Source organism: Scyliorhinus torazame, chromosome 2 (genome assembly GCF_047496885.1).
Source record: "Scyliorhinus torazame isolate Kashiwa2021f chromosome 2, sScyTor2.1, whole genome shotgun sequence".
In the NCBI taxonomy this organism is placed as follows: Eukaryota; Metazoa; Chordata; class Chondrichthyes; order Carcharhiniformes; family Scyliorhinidae; genus Scyliorhinus; species Scyliorhinus torazame.
Genome location: NC_092708.1, coordinates 303,218,820 through 303,240,882, shown reverse-complemented (window position 1 = coordinate 303,240,882; position 22,063 = coordinate 303,218,820). Strand labels below are relative to the sequence as shown.

The 22,063-nt window shown below is 58.8% G+C and overlaps 1 long non-coding RNA gene across 1 annotated transcript; it reads left to right on the top strand.

The window, feature by feature from the left end:
• Nucleotides 1–183: 183 nt before the first annotated feature.
• Nucleotides 184–11,380, top strand: LOC140399485 (uncharacterized). The gene is made up of 3 exons (XR_011937699.1): nt 184–356; nt 3,177–3,264; nt 5,976–11,380. It is a non-coding gene; the product is annotated as an uncharacterized lncRNA (long non-coding RNA).
• Nucleotides 11,381–22,063: the final 10,683 nt, after the last annotated feature.

The window sequence follows — 22,063 nt, the reverse complement described above, 5'->3', positions numbered from 1 at the left end:
GGAATCTCCACTTCACTGCAGGGGTGAAACAGAATTACACAATCACTTCAATCGCCGAAGGCTGGGCCGGAGAACCTTGCGGACGTCCGGGATATAGACACAATTAAGAATACTATCCATAGTCTTAATCCAAGTTACACTGAAGCGCTGGTGGATCTAGTTGTTTAAATCGGCTGATCTAACCCCCCCCCCCCCCGCTCTGTGGGTCGTGCCGAACCTGTTTACAGACTCCCGGCTGCGGGTCGGGTGACGTCACCGCCCCCTCCCCCCCCCCCCAGCAGGCCGCTGTTGTTGACAATCTCACCAGAAGTTTCTGTCTCGATGGAGGAGAACGCTGCACTCCAAATATTCAGCAGGTCAGGCTGTATCCGGAGCGAGAGATCGATCATGGCTAGTCCGTCGCCCTTAAACGTTAACTCTGTATCTCCCTCCACAGATGCTGCCCGACCTGTTGAGTTTTTTTTTCCAGAACTTTCTGTTTTGATCTCAGATTTCCGACATGCACGGCATTTTGTTTTTTGTCATAACCCCCCCCCCCTTTCCACACATTGCACACGATGGTTACTGGACGTGTATGTCACCCTAATTTTTGTCATTAAAATTATATTTAGAATTTGGGGCAAATCAGCCGATCAGTTTTGTAAGAAAGAAACGCCCATCCCGAAAATAATAATCTTTATTGTCACAAGTAGGCTTACATTGCTCACTCAGCCCAGTACATGCACCATCCGAGGGTGAGTGACACTGGACCACATGGAAAGGAAAGCTCCCATATTTGATCCAAAGTCAGCTACTCGGGGCAACAGCAAGGGCCACAAGGTATTAGCCCCTGTGAGCTTAAGAGGGAAATCAGCTGCTGACTGCTATTCCCAACCTCTGGTAGAAGCCGCCCATAATGTCTCTCAATGCCCAGGCTCCCCGCATGGTCACTTGGAAGGATGTTTTTACACACCATTATTGTCTTCAGAACTGTTTAAAAGGGAGGAGGAATGAGGGAAAACTGGAGAAAGAAATGCTTTTAAAAATCCATCAGACATTTGAGCGTAACGTAATAAATAGGAACAGGCCATTTGGCATTGCGAGCCTGCTCTGCCGTTCAATAAGATGATGGCTGATCTTTCTCAATTCTGCACTCCCTTTTCCACAGTCACTATATCCTTACATTTCCACAGTACTCAAAAATATGTCCAACTTTGTCTTGAATATACTCAATGACTAAGAATTCCAAAGCTTAAAACATAAACGAGGCCTTAGTAAATGGCCTTAGTAAATTGTTGTACTCTGATTCTATTATTAGACATTTTAAGATATCCAGAGTGATGACCTCTGTATTTTCCAAGAACATCTGTGACCTGGTTCTTTTATCTTTTCCCCCGTATTGACATCAGTAAGGGTCTTCATTATTTACATAAAACAGTCATTATCGTCAATAAATCATGCATAATTGCTATTTTTGTGCAACAACCCACTACCCAGTTTGTTATTTAGACTGAAAGGATTATGATATTTTAGAATTAAATATATATTTTTTCATTTCATGGTTTCACTGTATAATTTGTATGTCAGTGGATTTGCTGTGGAGTTTGTCCATCTACAGAAAATAATCTTCACAGTGACAGAATTACTTTTCTGTCTCTCTCAGCTTCAGTAATAAAACCCCCATAATGGCATAATGCCAATGTTTAGATATCACAGGCCAGTAGTCATCCCATATTTATCTGTATGGTCTTAACAATCCTTTTTGTTAAAAATAAATGCAGTTCACAAAATAACTGAGGAATGTAGATATTTTCAGATAAATAATTCCACCAGATAGCCTGCAGAATTGTAGGCACCCCGGGTGGGAAGATTAAATGATTATTAGATTAAATCCACACAAATTTTAACTAAGAAAAAAAACTGAAATGACTGAAGTGACTGAAATAAGTGAGTACAGTGTGCTCTGAACTGAAGTAATCAATCGCTGAAGCCATATTTAATAAACATAAGAACATAACAAACAGGTACTTCTGCTTCGCAATTTAAATCTTCCAGCTCAAGAAAAAAAAGTATAAGTTCATAACAATTAATTTGCTGTCAACACATCTGCTATTCCTTTCACAATGTTAAGGATAGTTTTATGAAAATAGAGTATGTAAAAGAAAAGTATTTTTACTTAAAGAATTGTAGCCAATACGAAAAAAAGGACAGTTGTGTAAAGATTAAATTACAGGACTAGTAAACATGTGGCCTGGACTAATAATTCAGAGGACACAAATTGAAATCTCACCATGGCAATTTAAGAATTTGAATTCAGTTTTAAACCATGAAAAGCTGGTATCAGTAAATGTGATCAGGAAGCTGTCAGATTGTTGTAAAGACCTAATTAGTTCAATAATGTGTAATGGGGAAGGAAACTTGCTCTGGCCAGGTAACTGTGATTCAGCCTCACACTTCACTGTCCCTGAAGTATCCTTGCTAGTCACTGACTTGTCCAAGAAGAAAGTCCACTGGTATCTTCCCAGGGCAATTACAGATGGTGATAAATGTTGGTCATGCTAGTGGTGCCTTATATTCCAAAAAAATAATTTTAAAAAACTTATGACAATGCTTCCAAGCACAGTAATTACTTTTACTTATATTTTGCTGTGGATTGGCCACGCTAAATTGCCCCTTAATTGGAAAAAAAATAATTGGGTACTCTAAGTTTATTTTTAAAAAGGAAAAAACGTTTACTTATATTTTTTTCAGAATAGAGAATGCGCCTTGCCAAACTGGCCATTCTTTATGTAAGAGGTAAACAGTGGTCTTATGGCACAGTGCAGCATTCCCTATCCATGAGCCAAAAGCCCAGTGTTTGAGTTCCTAGGACTTGATGGCCATGGGAGGTTGATTGCCAACCTGTAAAACCTCCAAATGCCTGTAGTGAATGCTAAGAGCAGAAAGTCTCCTGGTCAGCCTGAAACCTGCAGAAGGGAATGGCAAACCACTGCAGTACCTTGCCACGCATAACCATGGATCAACACGTGGAAGTCCATGGGCATTGTATCTGAAGAGAGAGGAAACAGTGGGCGTATGATATTCAGCTGAAAAAAAGATTGGGTCTGAACCTGATTCTGCGCACACATGTAGTTTTCAGCAGGGCCACTGGTTGATGTTCAGAAATTGGTCCTTTGTTTCTCATTCTTTCTATCTAGGCCAAGAACACTGAAGTAAAACATATTGCCACCCCACTGCTCCAACTAACGCAGCACAAGATAGTATTCCCACACTTGGGACCTTTCAGTGAGTACGGTCTTTTATGAAAACAGATAATAAACAGAAAAAAAGAAAAACAAGATAACAGTGCATTTACGCACTTGCAATATCAGGATAGCCTGAATAATTCGACTCACAGGTAAAGCATGTGATTGGACATATTTGTAGAGTCACAGTTTTGCATCAGTGTTTTTTTTTCACAGAATACATCTTATAATGTACATGAAACCTTAGAATCCCTACAGTACAGAAGGAGGCCATTTGGCCCATTGAGTCTGCACCACCCGTCTGAAAGAGCACCCTACCTAGGCCCACTCCCCTGCCCAATTCCCGTAACCCCACCTAACCTGTACATCTCTGGACACGAAGGGGCAATTTTATCATGGCCAATCCACCTAACCTACACATCTTTGGAATATAGAAGGAAACCAGAGCACCTGGAGGAAACCCACGCAGACACGGGGAGAAATGGCTGGAATTGAACCCGGATCCCTGGCGCTATGAGGCAGCAGTGCTAACCACTGTGCCACCATGCCGCCAATGGCTGATTTCTGCTTTCATTGTTAGTTTTCATTGTCTGTTCCTCTCAGAGTTTTGAATCCCCTAACATAGAACAGTACAGCACAGTACAGGCCCTTCGGTCACGATGTCATGCCGACCATCTATCCTAAATCTAAGATCAACCTAACCTACACCCCTTCAATTTACTACTGTCCATGTGCCTGTCCAAGAGTCACTTAAATGCCCCTAATGACTCTTGAGTCCACCAACCTCTGCTGGCAGTGTATTCCACATACCCACCACTCTCTGTGTAAAGAACCTACCTCTGACATGTCCCCTACACCTTCCTCCAATCACCTTAAAATTATGTCCCCTCATGACAGCCATGTCCGCCCTGGGGAAAAGTCTTTGGCTATCCACTCTATCCGTGCCTCTCATCACCTTGTACACCTCTATCAAGTCACCTCTCTTCCTTCTTTGCTCCAGTGAGAAAAGCTCTAGCTCCCTCAACCTTTCTTCATAAGACATGCCCTCAAGTCCAGGCAGAATCCTGGTAAATATCCTCTGCACCCTCTCCAAAGCATCCACATCCTTCCTATAATGAGGCGACCAGAACTGGACACAATATTCCAAGTGTGGTCTAACCAGGGTTTTATAATGTTGCAGCAAAACCTCGCGGCTCTTAAACCCAATCCCCCTGTTAATGAAAGCTAACATACCATACGCCTTCTTAACAACCCTATCAACCTGGATGGCAACTTTAAGGGACCTATGTACGTGGACCCCAAGATCCCTCTGTTCTTCCACACTTCCAAGAATCCTGGGCGCGATTCTCCACTCCCACGCCGGTTGGGAGAATCGCCTGGGCCGCCAAAATTTCCGGGGACGCGGTCCGACGCCCTCCCGCGATTCTCCCAAGCGGCGGGAACAGCCCGGTCGGGTTTCGCGGGCCGCAGGCCGGAGAATTGCCGGAGACACCGAAAATGGCGATTCTCCGGCACCCCCGCTATTCTGAGGCCCGGATGGGCCGAGCGGCCAGGCCAAAACGGCGGGTTCCCCCCGGCGTCGTCCACACCTGGTCGCTGCAGTCGTGGGCGGTGCGTGAACGCTGGGGGGGGCGGCCTGTGGGGGGGGCGAGGGGGGATCCTGCACTGGGCTTCACCTGGAATGTGGGGTGGCCCGCGATCGGTGCCCACTGATCATCGGGCCGTCCTCTCTGAAGGAGGACCTCCTTCCTTCCGCGGCCCCGCAAGATCCGTCCCCCATCTTCTTGCGGGGCGGACTTAGAGAGGACGGTAACCACGCATGCGCGGATTGGCGCCGGCCAACCCACGCATGCGCGGATGACGTCCGTTATGCGGCGCCAGCCGAGTCATCTATGCGGCGCTACTTTTACGCGGGCGACAAGGCCTGGCGCGTGTAGATGACGCGGCCCCGATACTGGCCCATTGTCAGGGCCTGAATCGGTCGGGACCGGGGCCGTTCCGCGCCGTCGTGAGCCTCGACGGCGTTCACGACGGCGAGGCCACTTCGGCGTGGGAGTGGAGAATCCCGCCCCTGCCTTTAACCCTGTATTCAGCATTCAAATTCGACCTTCCAAAATGAATCACTTCACATTCATCTTGGTTGAACTCCATCTGCCACTTCTCAGCCCAGCTCTGCACCCAGTCAATGTCCTGTTGTAACCTGCAACAGCCCTCGACAATATCTACAACTCCACCAACATTTGTGTCATCGGCAAACTTACTAACCCACCCTTCCACTTCCTCATCCAAGTCATTTATAAAAACCACAAAAAGCAGAGGTCCCAGACAGATCCCTGCGGGACACTACTGGTCACCGACCTCCAGGCGGAATACTTTCCATCCACTACCACTCACTGTCTTCTTTCGGCCAGCCAATTCTGTACCCAGTCAAATGTCCCCATGCCCCCTAACTTTCTGAATTAGCCTACCATGGGAAACCTTATCAAATGCCTTACTGAAATCCATATACACCACATCCACTGCCCGACCTTCATCAATGTGTCTTGTCGCATCCTCAAAGAATTCAATGAGGCTTGTGAGACATGACCTGCCCCTCACAAAGCCATGCTGACTATTTTTAATCAAACTATGTTTTTCTAAATAATCATAAATCCTTTCTCTCAGAATCCTTTCCAATATTTTGCTCACCACAGACTTAAGACTGACTGGTCTGTAATTCCCAGTGATTTCCTTATTCCTTTTCTTCAACAGGGGAACAACTTTCGCTTCCCTCCAATCATCCGGTATTACTCCAGTGGAGAGCGAGGACGCAAAGATCATCGCCAACGCGCAGCAATCTCCTCCCACGCATCCCGTAGTAATCTTGGGTATATCCCATCAGGCCCAGGGGACTTATCTATTCTGATGCTTTTCAGAATTTCCAGCACGTCCTCCTTCTTAATATCAACCTGTTTGAGTCTATTAACCTGGTTGACGCTGTTCTCATGAGCAACAAGGTCCCTCTAGTGAATACTGAAGCAAAATATTCATTTAGGGCCTCCCCTATCTCCTCAGACTCTAGGCACAAGTTCCCTCCACTATCCCTGATCGGCCCTACTCTCACTCTGATCATCCTCTCATTTCTCACATAAGTGTAGAATGCCTTGGGGTTTTCCCTAATCCTTCCCGCCAAGGCTTTTTCGTGCCCCCTTCTAGCTCTCCTAAGTCCATTTTTTGAGTTCCTTCCTGGCTACCTTGTAACCCTCTAGAGCCGTGCTAGATCCTTGCTTCCTCAACCTTACATAAGCTTCCTTCTTCCTCTTGACTTGAAGCTCTACTTCTCTTGTCATCCAAGGCTCCTTCACCTTACCATTCCTTCTTCGTCTCAGTGGGACAAAACTATCTAGCACTTGCAGCAAGTGCTCCTCAAACAAACCCCACATTACTGTTGTGCTTTTCCCTGAGAACAACTGTTCCCACTTTATGCTCCTCAGCTCCTGTCTAATAGCAGTATAATTTCCCCTCCCCCAATTAAATACCTTCCCATACTGTCTGTTCCTATCCCTCTCCATGACTATGGTAAAGATCAAGTAGTTGTGGGCACTGTCACCAAAATGCTCTCCCACTGAGACATCTGAAAGCTGGCCTGGTACGTTGCCGAGCACCAAATCCAGTATGGCCTCCCCCCTAGTCGGCCTATCTACATATTGAGTCAGGAATCCTTCCTGTACACACCTGGCAAAATCTGCTCCATCCAAACCATTTGCACTAAGGAAGTTCCAGTCAATATTAGGGAAGTTGAAGTCGCCCATAGCAACAACTCTGTTACTTCTGCACTTTTCCAAGATCTGCCGCCAAATCTGTTCCTCCATCTCTCTGCTGCTATTGGGGGGGTCTATAGAAAACTCCAAATAAAGTGACTACTCCTTTCTTGTTTCTGACTTCAACCCATACTGACTCAGTAGACAAACCCTCCTCGACTATCTCCTTTTCTGCAGCTATGATGCACTCCCTAATTATGTTTGAGTCATTTACCTGAAGATTTACATGTTGATATCTGGACACATGCATGACAAAGTATTACACAAATCTCAACAGGGTTTGGTTCAAATACAGTAAAAGGAACAATTTACCAGCTCTGTTCCTGATATCAGATAAATCTGACATGTAGCTACATAAGGAAATACTAGGACTGGTGACCAAAAAGCTTGGTCAAATATATAGGTTTCAAGGAGCAACTTAAAAGAGGGAGAGAGAAGGTTTTTTAAAAATAAATTTAGAATACCCAGTTATCTTCTCCAATTAAGGGGCAATTTAGTGTGGCCAATCCACCTAACCTGCACATCTTTGAGCTGTGGGGGTGAAACCCATGCAGACACGGGGAGAATGTGCAAACTCCACACAGTCAGTGACCCGGGGCCAGGATCGAACCCTGTTCCTCAGCGCCATAGGCAGCAGTGGGCCACCATACCGCCCAAGAAGAAGGTTTAAGGAGAGAGTTTGAGAATATGGAGCTAAACAGCTGAAGACATGGCCACCAATGGTGGGGTGAAGGAAATTTGGGAGAACAAGTGGCCAAAATAGGAGGAACATGGAGTTTGTAGAGGGTTATAGGACAGGAAAAGGTTACAGTGATAGGAAGAGGTGAGGCCATGGAGGGACTTGTATACAAGGATGTGAACTTTAAATCTGAGGCTTTGCATGGACCTAGAGTAAGGTCAGTGAACACAGAGGTCATGCATGGTAAGTGTTACTTGAATGTTTAAAATAAGATCTGGAAAAACAGTACAAGAAAAACAGACAAAGTACCAAATTGATAAATTTTACACCATTGACTCATGACTACATGCAACTAGATTAAGACTATCAAATCATCCAGGTGTTCCTATTGTTTCTGTATTGAACTGGTAGATTACAAACCGTGTGAAAGCAGCATGAATCTTTAGATTTGCCAATGACAGCAGCACCACACTTAACTGCCTGATGAAATCAACGTAACATGACATCAAATTCCACATGGACACTGATACTTTGAGTAAATAGGTAAACCTTTTAGGACTGCGTTGAGGAGACATTTCCTCACCCAGAGAGTGATGAATCTGTGGAATTCACTACCACAGAAAGTAGTTGAGGCCAAAACATTGTGTGATTTCAAGAAGGAATTAGATATAGTTCTTGGGGCTAAAGGGATAAGGGGGAAGGCAGGATCAGGGTATTGAATTTGATAATCAGCCATGATCATAAAGAATGGCAGAGCAGGCTTGACGAGCCGAATAGCCTACTCTTGCTTCTATTTTCTATGTATGTTTCTATGTATACCCAGGTCTAACTCATCACTGCTTCTCTTGGCCCCGCTACTGCTCCTGATTTGTCAAGCTGCTTGAGCGCCATCCAATATAGGATGAGCAGGAATCTTCGTCAATTAAATACTGGCAAGACCAAAGCCATTGTCTTCAGACTTGGCATAAACTCTGTTCTCTTAGCCAACAACTTCTTCACTCACCGTGGCCACTGTCTGAAAGTGAACCAGAATGTTGTCAACCTTCGAGTCCTATCTAAACCTGAGATCTTCAACCCCTTATCGTTTCTATCACCAAGAATGCCTACTTCTGAAATCCCACTTGTCTTTACCCATGCCTCATCTTTTCTGCTGCTGAAACAATCATTCCTGTTTTTGTAATGTCTATATTTGATTATACCAATGCACTTCTAGCTGATTTCCCACTCTCCATAAATTTCAGCTGCACCTATTACCTCTCCATTCATTCAATTTTAACACTGTCACTTTTGTATGCTTCTCCCTATCTCTGTAATCCTCTCCAGCCCCACAGCCCTCCAAATATCTGTGCACGACCAATTTACGTTGCTTCATCTTTGGTGGAATAAGCTTTCAGCTGCCTAGGTCGCAAACTCTGGAATTTCCCCTGCTAAACCGGCATGAAGAGCTTATTAACCTACCTCTTTGGCCATGACTTTCACCCCCCTTAATTATAACTCTTATGTGGTGTCATGATATCCATATTAACATATCATGGTGCAATCACACACACACACACTGATGGACAGGTAGATGGACCAACCAACACACATAACATCACAGCCAATCACCAGTGAGAGCACACACACTATAAAACAGGGAACACCACAGTTCCCGCTCATTTTACCAGGAGATAGCTCAGAGCTCACAGCGTGCCACTCAGACATACACCATGTGCTGAGTGCCTCACTAAGATAGTGCTCGGGCTGGGTCCACAGGTTAGCTGGTGAAGTACGAACCACAGCCAGAGCTTAATAGTTATTATTGTACAGAATAATAAAACAGAGTTGTACTATCTACAACCGTGTTGGTTCGTTACTGTATCGGAACACCCAACACGACATGATAACAGGCCTGGAAACTCGCCAGCAACTGTGAGACCTACCTGCACCTCTTCAGAGATCCACCATCCTGCGCCATGGACACCATCAGCCCGCCGCAGCATTTCCAAATCGCTGGAAATCTCGGCGTCAACTGGAAGCTGTTTAAACAGCGCTTCCAGCTCTTCCTAGAAGCCACAGACAGGGAGAATGCATCGGACACCAGGAAGATCGCCCTCCTCCTCTCCACGGCGAGGCAACACGCCATCCACATCTACAACTCCCTGGCATTCGCGGAAGGCGAGGACAAGACGAAGTACAAGACGGTCTTTCTAAAATTTGAGGAACATTTCAGCGTGGAATTTAATGAGAGCTTCGAGAGGTACCTATTCCAGCAGCGCCTGCAGGGTAAGGATGAGCCTTTTCAATCTTATTTGACACACCTCCGTATCCTCGCGCAGTCCTGTGGCTAGGTGGCCAACTCCGACTCCATGATTCAGGATCAGATAGTTTTTGGGGTCACCTCGGACACCCTACGCCAGCAGCTCCTCAAAATAAAGCGCCTCACCCTAGCCACCGCCATCAAAACCTGTTCCTCCACGAAAACACGGCAAGCCGGTACTCCAAATTCCAGGCGGCCGAATCGGCACGGCAGGGGTCCTGCGGGGCTGAGCGGGTCCAGTCGATCGAGTTCCTCCCGGCCCGCGACCCGGACGAGGGCGGCCATTTTGCGCGCTTTCCGAGGCCTCCCGCGCTTATACGCGCCAAAAGAGGGGACGTCGACGCAGAGGGACGTGATGCACAGGCGCGCTCTACGCAGGACCGCACCGCGCATGCCCGGTGGAGCAACGAGCGCCATGACGTCACGACGTGCGGCAACTGTGGATCTGCACACTTAAAGCAGCAATTTCCAGCCAAAACGCGACAATGCCTCCGCTGTGGCAGGATGGGCCACTACGCTGCCTGCTGTCGAGCTGCTCAACCTGCCAAGTCTCCGCAATTCCGCCAGCCTCACAGCGACGTGCGGGCCATTCAGCCCCCATACACCGAGTCATACCCTGACGACGTGCAGACCGGTGATACCGACGACCGGGAACCCTTGCGCGTTGCGGTAATAGACAGGAACCGGATGTCCCCAAGTAGGACCCACCAGCCGATGCCAGTGCACAGCATTAATCCGGGCGATGAATGGTGTGCCACCCTAACGGTCAACCCAAATTCGTCGCCCACCTAATAGACTGGACTTATGAACCCGTTTGCACATTGGACTCACTGAATTGTTGTGCAATAATGTTAACGTGTTTCTTTCTTGTCGTTCCAGGAGTTCTCTTTCGATATTTGATGATTGCACTTGTTTTGTTTGTGGTACAACCTCGTTGCTCTGTTGCACCTGACACCTTCTTATGTATATAGTTTAGCCTCATGTACATGTTGTATATATTGCACACACATACTCAGATGCACTCAGTACACACCAATATTTATTACCATGTAGGCACATATCCTTGTGAAAAGGGGGGATGTCATGATATCCATATTAACATATCATGGTGCAATCACACACACACACTGATGGACAGGTAGATGGACCAACCAACACACACACATCACAGCCAATCACCAGTGAGAGCACACGCACTATAAAACAGGGAACACCACAGTTCCCACTCATTCTCCAATAGGAGATAACTCAGAGCACACAGCGTGCCACTCAGACATAGACCATGTGCTGAGCGCCTCACTAAGATAGTGCTAGGTCCACAGGTTAGCTGGTGAAGTACGAACCACAGCCAGAACTTAATAGTTATTATTGTACAGAAAAATAAAACAGAGTTGTACCATCTACAACTGTGTTGGTTCGTTTGTGTATCGGAACACCCAACACGACATGTGGCTCAGTGTTATAACCCCAGTGGAGGTCATGGGATAGGAACCATCAGGTTTCCCATGGTCATGAACTTCCCTAATGGGTACAGGAGAAGCCCTCTGGTATAAAACCCACTGACCTGCCAAGAACCTTCTTCTATTCCTCATGCAACAAGCTATTTATTGGTGTTCTGATAATTTTCCAAAAGAGCAGTTACTGTTCTTTTTACCAAACTGGTATAAGAAAAAGAGATCTTATAGGGAACATATCTTATAGGCTTCTCATCTCAAATGCCTAGAACTAAGATTTTGGGATTTCTATTGACAGGTTTGGGGAATAGAGTCCCTGTTGATTTTGGTCTGGTATGAGCTGTGTACTCAAACAAATTACGAAAAAGGAATAAGATGATAGTTAATTTGCAAATGAGCTAACTTGGACTGCAAATAGTAAGAGTTTTGTCAGCTTTCCTTGGTAATAAGAATTCAGCTCACAGGCGCTGGGTGTTTGAGAGCTGAGTGCGGGCAGTGAGCTGCTTCCTGCTGCTCCTCCTGTCGGACAGGCAGTTGTTGTTCACTCTCTGAGCGGCGGAGAACAGCAAATGGCGGAGAAGTTACCGGGTCTCGGTCTATACCTCAGCCCCGGCAACATGCTGCTCGCTGGCAGCAAGACGGACGGAGAGAAGGTGAGGCAACGCCGGGCCCAGGCTCCCGGCAGCTACAACAGGCGGCGCTATGCGGCCCAAGGCCGCAATCCAGGCGCCCGCCGTATTTACAATCTCATTACTCCCCCCGCCCACTCATCCATCCCCCCCCCGCCCACTCATCCATCCCCCCCCCGCCCACTCATCCATCCCCCCCCCGCCCACTCATCCATCCCCCCCCCCCCACTCATCCATCCCCCCCCCCCACTCATCCATCCCCCCCCACTCATCCATCCCCCCCCACCCCCACTCATCCCCCCCCACCCCCACTCATCCCACCCCCACTCATCCATCCCCCCCCACCCCCACTCATCCATCCCCCCCACCCCCACTCATCCATCCCCCCCCACCCCCACTCATCCATCCCCCCCCACCCCCACTCATCCCCCCCCACCCCCACTCATCCCCCCCCACCCCCACTCATCCCCCCCACCCCCCCACTCATCCCCCCCACCCCCCCACTCATCCCCCCCACCCCCCCACTCATCCCCCCCACCCCCCCACTCATCCCCCCCACCCCCCCCACTCATCCCCCCCACCCCCCCCACTCCCCCACTCATCCCCCCCACCCCCCCACTCATCCCCCCCACCCCCCCACTCATCCCCCCCCCACCCCCCCACTCATCCCCCCCCCACCCCCCCACTCATCCCCCCCCACCCCCCCACTCATCCCCCCACCCCCCCACTCATCCCCCCACCCCCCCACTCATCCCCCCCCACCCCCCCACTCATCCCCCCCCACCCCCCCACTCATCCCCCCCCCACCCCCCCACTCATCCCCCCCCCACCCCCCCACTCTCACCCCCCACCCCCCCACTCTCACCCCCCCACTCTCACCCCCCACTCTCACCCCCCCACTCTCACCCCCCCACTCTCACCCCCCCACTCTCACCCCCCCACTCTCACCCCCCCCACTCTCACCCCCCCCCACTCTCACCCCCCCCACTCTCACCCCCCCCACTCTCACCCCCCCCACTCTCACCCCCCCCACTCTCACCCCCCCCCACTCTCACCCCCCCCACACTCACCCCCCCACTCTCACCCCCCCCACTCTCACCCCCCCCACTCTCACCCCCCCCACTCTCACCCCCCCCCACTCTCACCCCCCCCCCCACTCACCCCCCCCCCACTCACACCCCCCCCCCCACTCTCACCCCCCCCCACTCTCACCCCCCCCACTCTCACCCCCCCCACTCTCACCCCCCCCCACTCTCACCCCCCCCCCCACTCTCACCCCCCCCACTCTCACCCCCCCCACTCTCACCCCCCCCACTCTCACCCCCCCCACTCTCACCCCCCCCCACTCTCACCCCCCCCCACTCTCACCCCCCCCCACTCTCACCCCCCCCCACTCTCACCCCCCCCCCACTCTCACCCCCCCCACCACTCTCACCCCCCCCACTCTCACCCCCCCCACTCTCACCCCCCCCACTCTCACCCCCCCCCACTCTCACCCCCCCCCACTCTCACCCCCCCCCACTCTCACCCCCCCACTCTCACCCCCCCACTCTCACCCCCCCCACTCTCACCCCCCCCCCCCACTCTCACCCCCCCCACTCTCACCCCCCCCACTCTCACCCCCCCCCACTCTCACCCCACCCCCCCCCCCACTCTCACCCCCCCCACTCTCACCTCCCCCACACTCTCTCATCCCCCCCACTCTCACCCCCCCCACTCTCACCCCCCCCACTCACCCCCCCCACTCTCACCCCCCCCACTCTCACCCCCCCCCCACTCTCACCCCTCTCACCCCCCCCACTCACCCCCCCCACTCTCACCCCCCCCACTCTCACCCCCCCCCACTCTCACCCCCCCCCACTCTCACCCCCCCCCACTCTCACCCCCCCCACTCTCACCCCCCCCCACTCTCACCCCCCCCCACTCTCACCCCCCCCCACTCTCACCCCCCCCACTCTCACCCCCCCCCCCACTCTCACCCCCCCCCACTCTCACCCCCCCCCACTCTCACCCCCCCCCACTCTCACCCCCCCCCCACTCTCACCCCCCCCCCACTCTCACCCCCCCCACTCTCACCCCCCCACTCTCACCCCCCCCCACTCTCACCCCCCCCCACTCTCACCCCCCCCCCACTCTCACCCCCCCCACTCTCACCCCCCCCCACTCTCACCCCCCCCCACTCTCACCCCCCCCACTCTCACCCCCCCCCACTCTCACCCCCCCCACTCTCACCCCCCCCACTCACCCCCCCCCACTCTCCACCCCCCCCCCACTCTCACCCCCCCCCCTCACCCCCCCACTCTCACCCCCCCACTCCCCCCCCACTCTCACCCCCCCCCACTCTCACCCCCCCCCACTCACCCCCCCCACTCTCACCCCCCCCACTCTCACCCCCCCACTCTCACCCCCCCCACTCTCACCCCCCCCCACTCTCACCCCCCCCACTCACACCCCCCCCTCCCCCCACTCTCACCCCCCCCCCCACTCTCACCCCCCCCACTCTCACCCCCCCACTCTCACCCCCCCCACTCTCACCCCCCCCCCACTCTCACCCCCCCCCCACTCACCCCCCCCACTCTCACCCCCCCCCACTCTCACCCCCCCACTCTCACCCCCCCCACTCTCACCCCCCCCACTCTCACCCCCCCCACTCTCACCCCCCCCACTCTCACCCCCCCCACTCTCACCCCCCCACTCTCACCCCCCCCCACTCTCACCCCCCCCACTCTCACCCCCCCCACTCTCACCCCCCCCCACTCTCACCCCCCCACTCTCACCCCCCCCACTCTCACCCCCCCCACTCTCACCCCCCCCACTCTCACCCCCCCCACTCTCACCCCCCCACTCTCACCCCCCCCACTCTCACCCCCCCACTCTCACCCCCCCACTCTCACCCCCCCCCACTCTCACCCCCCCCACTCTCACCCCCCCACTCTCACCCCCCCCACTCTCACCCCCCCCACTCTCACCCCCCCCCACTCTCACCCCCCCCCACTCTCACCCCCCCCACTCTCACCCCCCCCCCCACTCCCCCCCCCACTCTCCCCCCCCCCACTCTCCCCCCCCCCACTCTCCCCCCCCCACTCTCACCCCCCCCACTCTCCCCCCCCCCACTCTCACCCCCCCCCCACTCTCACCCCCCCCACTCTCACCCCCCCCACTCTCACCCCCCCCACTCTCACCCCCCCACTCTCACCCCCCCCACTCTCACCCCCCCACTCTCACCCCCCCCACTCTCACCCCCCCCACTCTCACCCCCCCCCCCACTCTCACCCCCCCCCACTCTCACCCCCCCCACTCTCACCCCCCCCCCCCACTCTCACCCCCCCCACTCTCACCCCCCCCCCCCCACTCTCACTCACCCCCCCACTCTCACCCCCCCCCACTCTCACCCCCCCCACTCTCACCCCCCCCACTCTCACCCCCCCCCCACTCTCACCCCCCCCACTCTCACCCCCCCCCACTCTCACCCCCCCCCCCACTCTCACCCCCCCCACTCTCACCCCCCCCACTCTCACCCCCCCCCACTCTCACCCCCCCCCACTCTCACCCCCCCCCACTCTCACCCCCCCCCCACTCTCACCCCCCCCCACTCTCACCCCCCCCACTCTCACCCCCCCCCACTCTCCACCCCCCCCCACTCTCACCCCCCCCCCACTCTCACCCCCCCACCCCCCCCCCCACTCTCACCCCCCCCCACTCTCACCCCCCCCCCACTCTCACCCCCCCCCACTCTCACCCCCCCCCACTCTCACCCCCCCCCACTCTCACCCCCCCCCCACTCTCACCCCCCCCCCACTCTCACCCCCCCCCCCACTCTCACCCCCCCCACTCTCACCCCCCCCCACTCCCCCCCACTCTCACCCCCCCCCACTCTCACCCCCCCCCACTCTCACCCCCCCCACTCTCACCCCCCCCCCACTCTCACCCCCCCCCCCACTCTCACCCCCCCCCACTCTCACCCCCCCCCCCACTCTCACCCCCCCCCACTCTCACCCCCCCCCCACTCTCACCCCCCCCCCCACTCTCACCCCCCCCCCACTCTCACCCCCCCCCCACTCTCACCCCCCCCCCACTCTCACCCCCCCCCCCACTCTCACCCCCCCCCCCACTCTCACCCCCCCCCACTCTCACCCCCCCCCACACTCTCTCACCCCCCCACTCTCACCCCCCCCACTCTCACCCCCCCCACTCTCACCCCCCCCACCCTCACCCCCCCCACTCTCACCCCCCCCCACTCTCACCCCCCCCACTCTCACCCCCCCCACTCTCACCCCCCCACTCTCACCCCCCCACTCTCACCCCCCCACTCTCACCCCCCCACTCTCACCCCCCCACTCTCACCCCCCCACTCTCACCCCCCCCCACTCTCACCCCCCCACTCTCACCCCCCCCACTCTCACCCCCCCCACTCTCACCCCCCCCACTCTCACCCCCCCCACTCTCACCCCCCCCACTCTCACCCCCCCACTCTCACCCCCCCCACTCTCACCCCCCCCACTCTCACCCCCCCCCACTCTCAACCCCCCCACTCTCAACCCCCCCACTCTCACCCCCCCCACTCTCACCCCCCCCACTCTCACCCCCCCCACTTCTCACCCCCCCACTCTCACCCCCCCCACTCTCACCCCCCCCACTCTCACCCCCCCCACTCTCACCCCCCCCACTCTCACCCCCCCCACTCTCACCCCCCCCACTCTCACCCCCCCCACTCTCACCCCCCCCACTCTCACCCCCCCCACTCTCACCCCCCCCACTCTCACCCCCCCCACGCTCACCCCCCCCACTCTCACCCCCCCACTCTCACCCCCCCCACTCTCACCCCCCCCACTCTCACCCCCCCCCACTCTCACCCCCCCCCACTCTCACCCCCCCCACTCTCACCCCCCCCCACTCTCACCCCCCCCCACTCTCACCCCCCCCACTCTCACCCCCCCCACTCTCACCCCCCCCACTCTCACCCCCTCCCCACTCTCACCCCCCCCACTCTCACCCCCCCCCACTCTCACCCCCCCCACTCATCCATCCCCCCCCACTCATCCAATCCCCCACCCCCCCCACTCATCCCCCCGCCACCCCACCCCCCCCTACCCCCCTCACTCATCCCCACTCACCCACCCCCCCCACTCATCGCCCCCAACCCCCCACTCATCCCCCCCAACCCCCCCACTCATCCCCCCCAACGACCCCCCCCACTCCCCCACCCCCCCACTCATCCCCCCCACCCCCCCACTCATCCCCCCCACCCCCCACTCATCCCCCACACCCCCCCACTCATCCCCCACCACACCCCCACTCATCCCCCCCCACCCCCCCACTCATCCCCCCCACCCCCCACTCATCCCCCCACCCCCCCACTCATCCCCCCCCACCCCCCCACTCATCCCCCCCACCCCCCCACTCATCCCCCCCCACCCCCCCACTCATCTCCCCCTCACCCCCCCCACTCATCTCCCCCCCACCCCCCCCACTCATCTCCCCCCCCACCCCCCCACTCATCTCCCCCCCACCCCCCCCACTCATCCCCCCCCACCCCCCCACTCTCACCCCCCCACTCTCACCCCCCACTCTCACCCCCCCCCCACTCTCACCCCCCCCCACTCTCACCCCCCCACTCTCACCCCCCACTCACACCCCCCCCCACTCTCACCCCCCCCCCACTCTCACCCCCCCCACTCTCACCCCCCCCCACTCTCACCCCCCCCACTCTCACCCCCCCCACTCTCACCCCCCCACTCTCACCCCCCCACTCTCACCCCCCCACTCTCACCCCCCCACTCTCACCCCCCCCCACTCTCACCCCCCCCACTCTCACCCCCCCACTCTCACCCCCCCCCCACTCTCACCCCCCACCCCCCCACTCTCACCCCCCCCACTCTCACCCCCCCCACTCTCACCCCCCCCACTCTCACCCCCCCCCACTCTCACCCCCCCCACTCTCACCCCCCCCCCACTCTCACCCCCCCCCCACTCTCACCCCCCCCCACTCTCACCCCCCCCCACTCTCACCCCCCCCCCCACTCTCACCCCCCCCCACTCTCACCCCCCCCCCACTCTCACCCCCCCCCACTCTCACCCCCCCCCACTCTCACCCCCCCCCACTCTCACCCCCCCCACTCTCACCCCCCCCACTCTCACCCCCCCCACTCTCACCCCCCCCCCACTCTCACCCCCCCCCCACTCTCACCCCCCCCCCACTCTCACCCCCCCCCACTCACCCCCCCCCACTCTCACCTCCCCCACACTCTCTCATCCCCCACACTCTCTCATCCCCCCCACTCTCACCCCCCCCCCACTCTCACCCCCCCCCACTCTCACCCCCCCCCACTCTCACCCCCCCCCACTCTCACCCCCCCCACTCTCACCCCCCCCACTCTCACCCCCCCCACTCTCACCCCCCCCACTCTCACCCCCCCCACTCTCACCCCCCCCCACTCTCACCCCCCCCCCACTCTCACCCCCCCCACTCTCACCCCCCCCACTCTCACCCCCCCACTCTCACCCCCCCCACTCACCCCCCCCACTCACCCCCCCCACTCTCACCCCCCCCACTCTCACCCCCCCACTCTCACCCCCCCACTCTCACCCCCCCACTCTCACCCCCCCCCACTCTCACCCCCCCCCACTCTCACCCCCCCCCCCCACTCTCACCCCCCCCCCCACTCTCACCCCCCCCCCCACTCTCACCCCCCCCCACTCTCACCCCCCCCCACTCTCACCCCCCCACTCACACCCCCCCCACTCTCACCCCCCCACTCTCACCCCCCCACTCTCACCCCCCCACTCTCACCCCCCCACTCTCACCCCCCCCACCCTCACCCCCCCCACCCTCACCACCCTCACCCCCCCCACCCTCACCCCCCCCCCACTCTCACCCCCCCCCACTCTCACCCCCCCCCACTCTCACCCCCCCACTCTCACCCCCCCACTCTCACCCCCCCACTCTCACCCCCCCACTCTCACCCCCCCACTCTCACCCCCCCACTCTCACCCCCCCACTCTCACCCCCCCACTCTCACCCCCCCACTCTCACCCCCCCCACTCTCACCCCCCCCACTCTCACCCCCCCCACTCTCACCCCCCCCACTCTCACCCCCCCCACTCTCACCCCCCCCACTCTCACCCCCCCCACTCTCACCCCCCCCACTCTCACCCCCCCCACTCTCACCCCCCCCACTCTCAACCCCCCCCACTCTCAACCCCCCCACTCTCACCCCCCCCACTCTCACCCCCCCCACTCTCACCCCCCCCACTCTCACCCCCCCACTCTCACCCCCCCACTCTCACCCCCCCCCACTCTCACCCCCCCCACTCTCACCCCCCCCACTCTCACCCCCCCCACTCTCACCCCCCCCACTGTCACCCCCCCACTGTCACCCCCCCACTCTCACCCCCCCCCACTCTCACCCCCCCACGCTCACCCCCCCCTCTCACCCCCCCACTCTCACCCCCCCACTCTCACCCCCCCACTCTCACCCCCCCCACTCTCACCCCCCCCACTCTCACCCCCCCCCACTCTCACCCCCCCCACTCTCACCCCCCCCCACTTTCACCCCCCCCACTCTCACCCCCCCCCACTCTCACCCCCCCCCACTCTCACCCCCCCCCACTCTCACCCCCCCCACTCTCACCCCCCCCACTCTCACCCCCCCCACTCTCACCCCCCCCCACTCTCACCCCCCCCACTCTCACCCCCCCCACTCTCACCCCCCCCACTCTCACCCCCCCCCCACTCTCACCCCCCCCACTCATCCATCCCCCCCCACTCATCCATCCCCCACCCCCCCACTCATCCCCCCCGCCACCCCACCCCCCCTACCCCCTCACTCATCCCCACTCACCCACCCCCCCCACTCATCCCCCCCAACCCCCCACTCATCCCCCCCAACCCCCCACTCATCCCCCCAACGACCCCCCCACTCCCCCACCCCCCCACTCATCCCCCCCACCCCCCCACTCATCCCCCCCACCCCCCCCACTCATCCCCCACCACCCCCCCACTCATCCCCCCCACCCCCCCACTCATCCCCCCCACCCCCCACTCATCCCCCCCACCCCCCACTCATCCCCCCCACCCCCCCACTCATCCCCCCCCCACCCCCCCACTCATCCCCCCCCACCCCCCCACTCATCCCCCCCCACCCCCCCACTCATCTCCCCCCCACCCCCCCCACTCATCTCCCCCCCACCCCCCCACTCATCCCCCCCCACCCCCCCACTCATCCCCCCCCACCCCCCCACTCATCCCCCCCACCCCCCCACTCTCACCCCCCCACTCTCACCCCCCCACTCTCACCCCCCCACTCTCACCCCCCCACTCTCACCCCCCCACTCTCACCCCCCCACTCTCACCCCCCCACTCTCACCCCCCCCCACTCTCACCCCCCCCACTCTCACCCCCCCACTCTCACCCCCCCACTCTCACCCCCCCCCCCACTCTCACCCCCCCCCACTCTCACCCCCCCCCCACTCTCACCGCCCCCACTCTCACCCCCCCCACTCTCACCCCCCCCACTCTCACCCCCCCCACTCTCACCCCCCCCCACTCTCACCCCCCCCACTCTCACCCCCCCACTCTCACCCCCCCCACTCTCACCCCCCCCCACTCTCACCCCCCCCACTCTCACCCCCCCCCCACTCTCACCCCCCCCACTCTCACCCCCCCCACTCTCACCCCCCCCCCACTCTCACCCCCCCACTCTCACCCCCCCCCACTCTCACCCCCCCCCACTCTCACCCCCCCCACTCTCACCCCCCCCCCCACTCTCACCCCCCCCACTCTCACCCCCCCCCCCACTCTCACCCCCCCCACTCTCACCCCCCCCCACTCTCACCCCCCCCACTCTCACCCCCCCCACTCTCACCCCCCCCACTCTCACCCCCCCCACTCTCACCCCCCCCACTCTCACCCCCCCCACTCTCACCCCCCCCACTCTCACCCCCCCCCACTCTCACCCCCCCCCCACTCTCTCACCCCCCCCACTCCTCACCCCCCCCCACTCTCACCCCCCCCCACTCTCACCCCCCCCCACTCTCACCCCCCCCACTCTCACCCCCCCCACTCTCACCCCCCCCACTCTCACCCCCCCCACTCTCACCCCCCCCACTCTCACCCCCCCCACTCTCACCCCCCCACTCCTCACCCCCCCCACTCTCACCCCCCCCACTCTCACCCCCCCCACCTCTCACCCCCCCCCACTCTCACCCCCCCCCACTCTCACCCCCCCCCCACTCTCACCCCCCCCCCCCACTCTCACCCCCCCCCCACTCTCACCCCCCCCCCCCACTCTCACCCCCCCCCCCCCACTCTCACCCCCCCCCCCCACTCTCACCCCCCCCCACTCTCACCCCCCCCACTCTCACCCCCCCCACTCTCACCCCCCCCCACTCTCACCCCCCCCACTCTCACCCCCCCCACTCTCACCCCCCCCACTCTCACCCCCCCACTCTCACCCCCCCACTCTCACCCCCCCCACTCTCACCCCCCCCCCACTCTCACCCCCCCCACTCTCACCCCCCCCACTCTCACCCCCCCCCCCACTCTCACCCCCCCCCCACTCTCACCCCCCCCACTCTCACCCCCCCCACTCTCACCCCCCCCACTCTCACCCCCCCCACTCTCACCCCCCCCACTCTCACCCCCCCCCACTCTCACCCCCCCCCACTCTCACCCCCCCCCACTCTCACCCCCCCCCCACTCTCACCCCCCCCCCACTCTCACCCCCCCCACTCTCACCCCCCCCACTCTCACCCCCCCCACTCTCACCCCCCCACTCTCACCCCCCCACTCTCACCCCCCCACTCTCACCCCCCCACTCTCACCCCCCCACTCTCACCCCCCCCCACTCTCACCCCCCCCACTCTCACCCCCCCCACCCTCACCCCCCCCACCCTCACCACCCTCACCCCCCCCCACCCTCACCCCCCCCCCACCCTCACCCCCCCCACCCTCACCCCCCCCACCCTCACCCCCCCCCA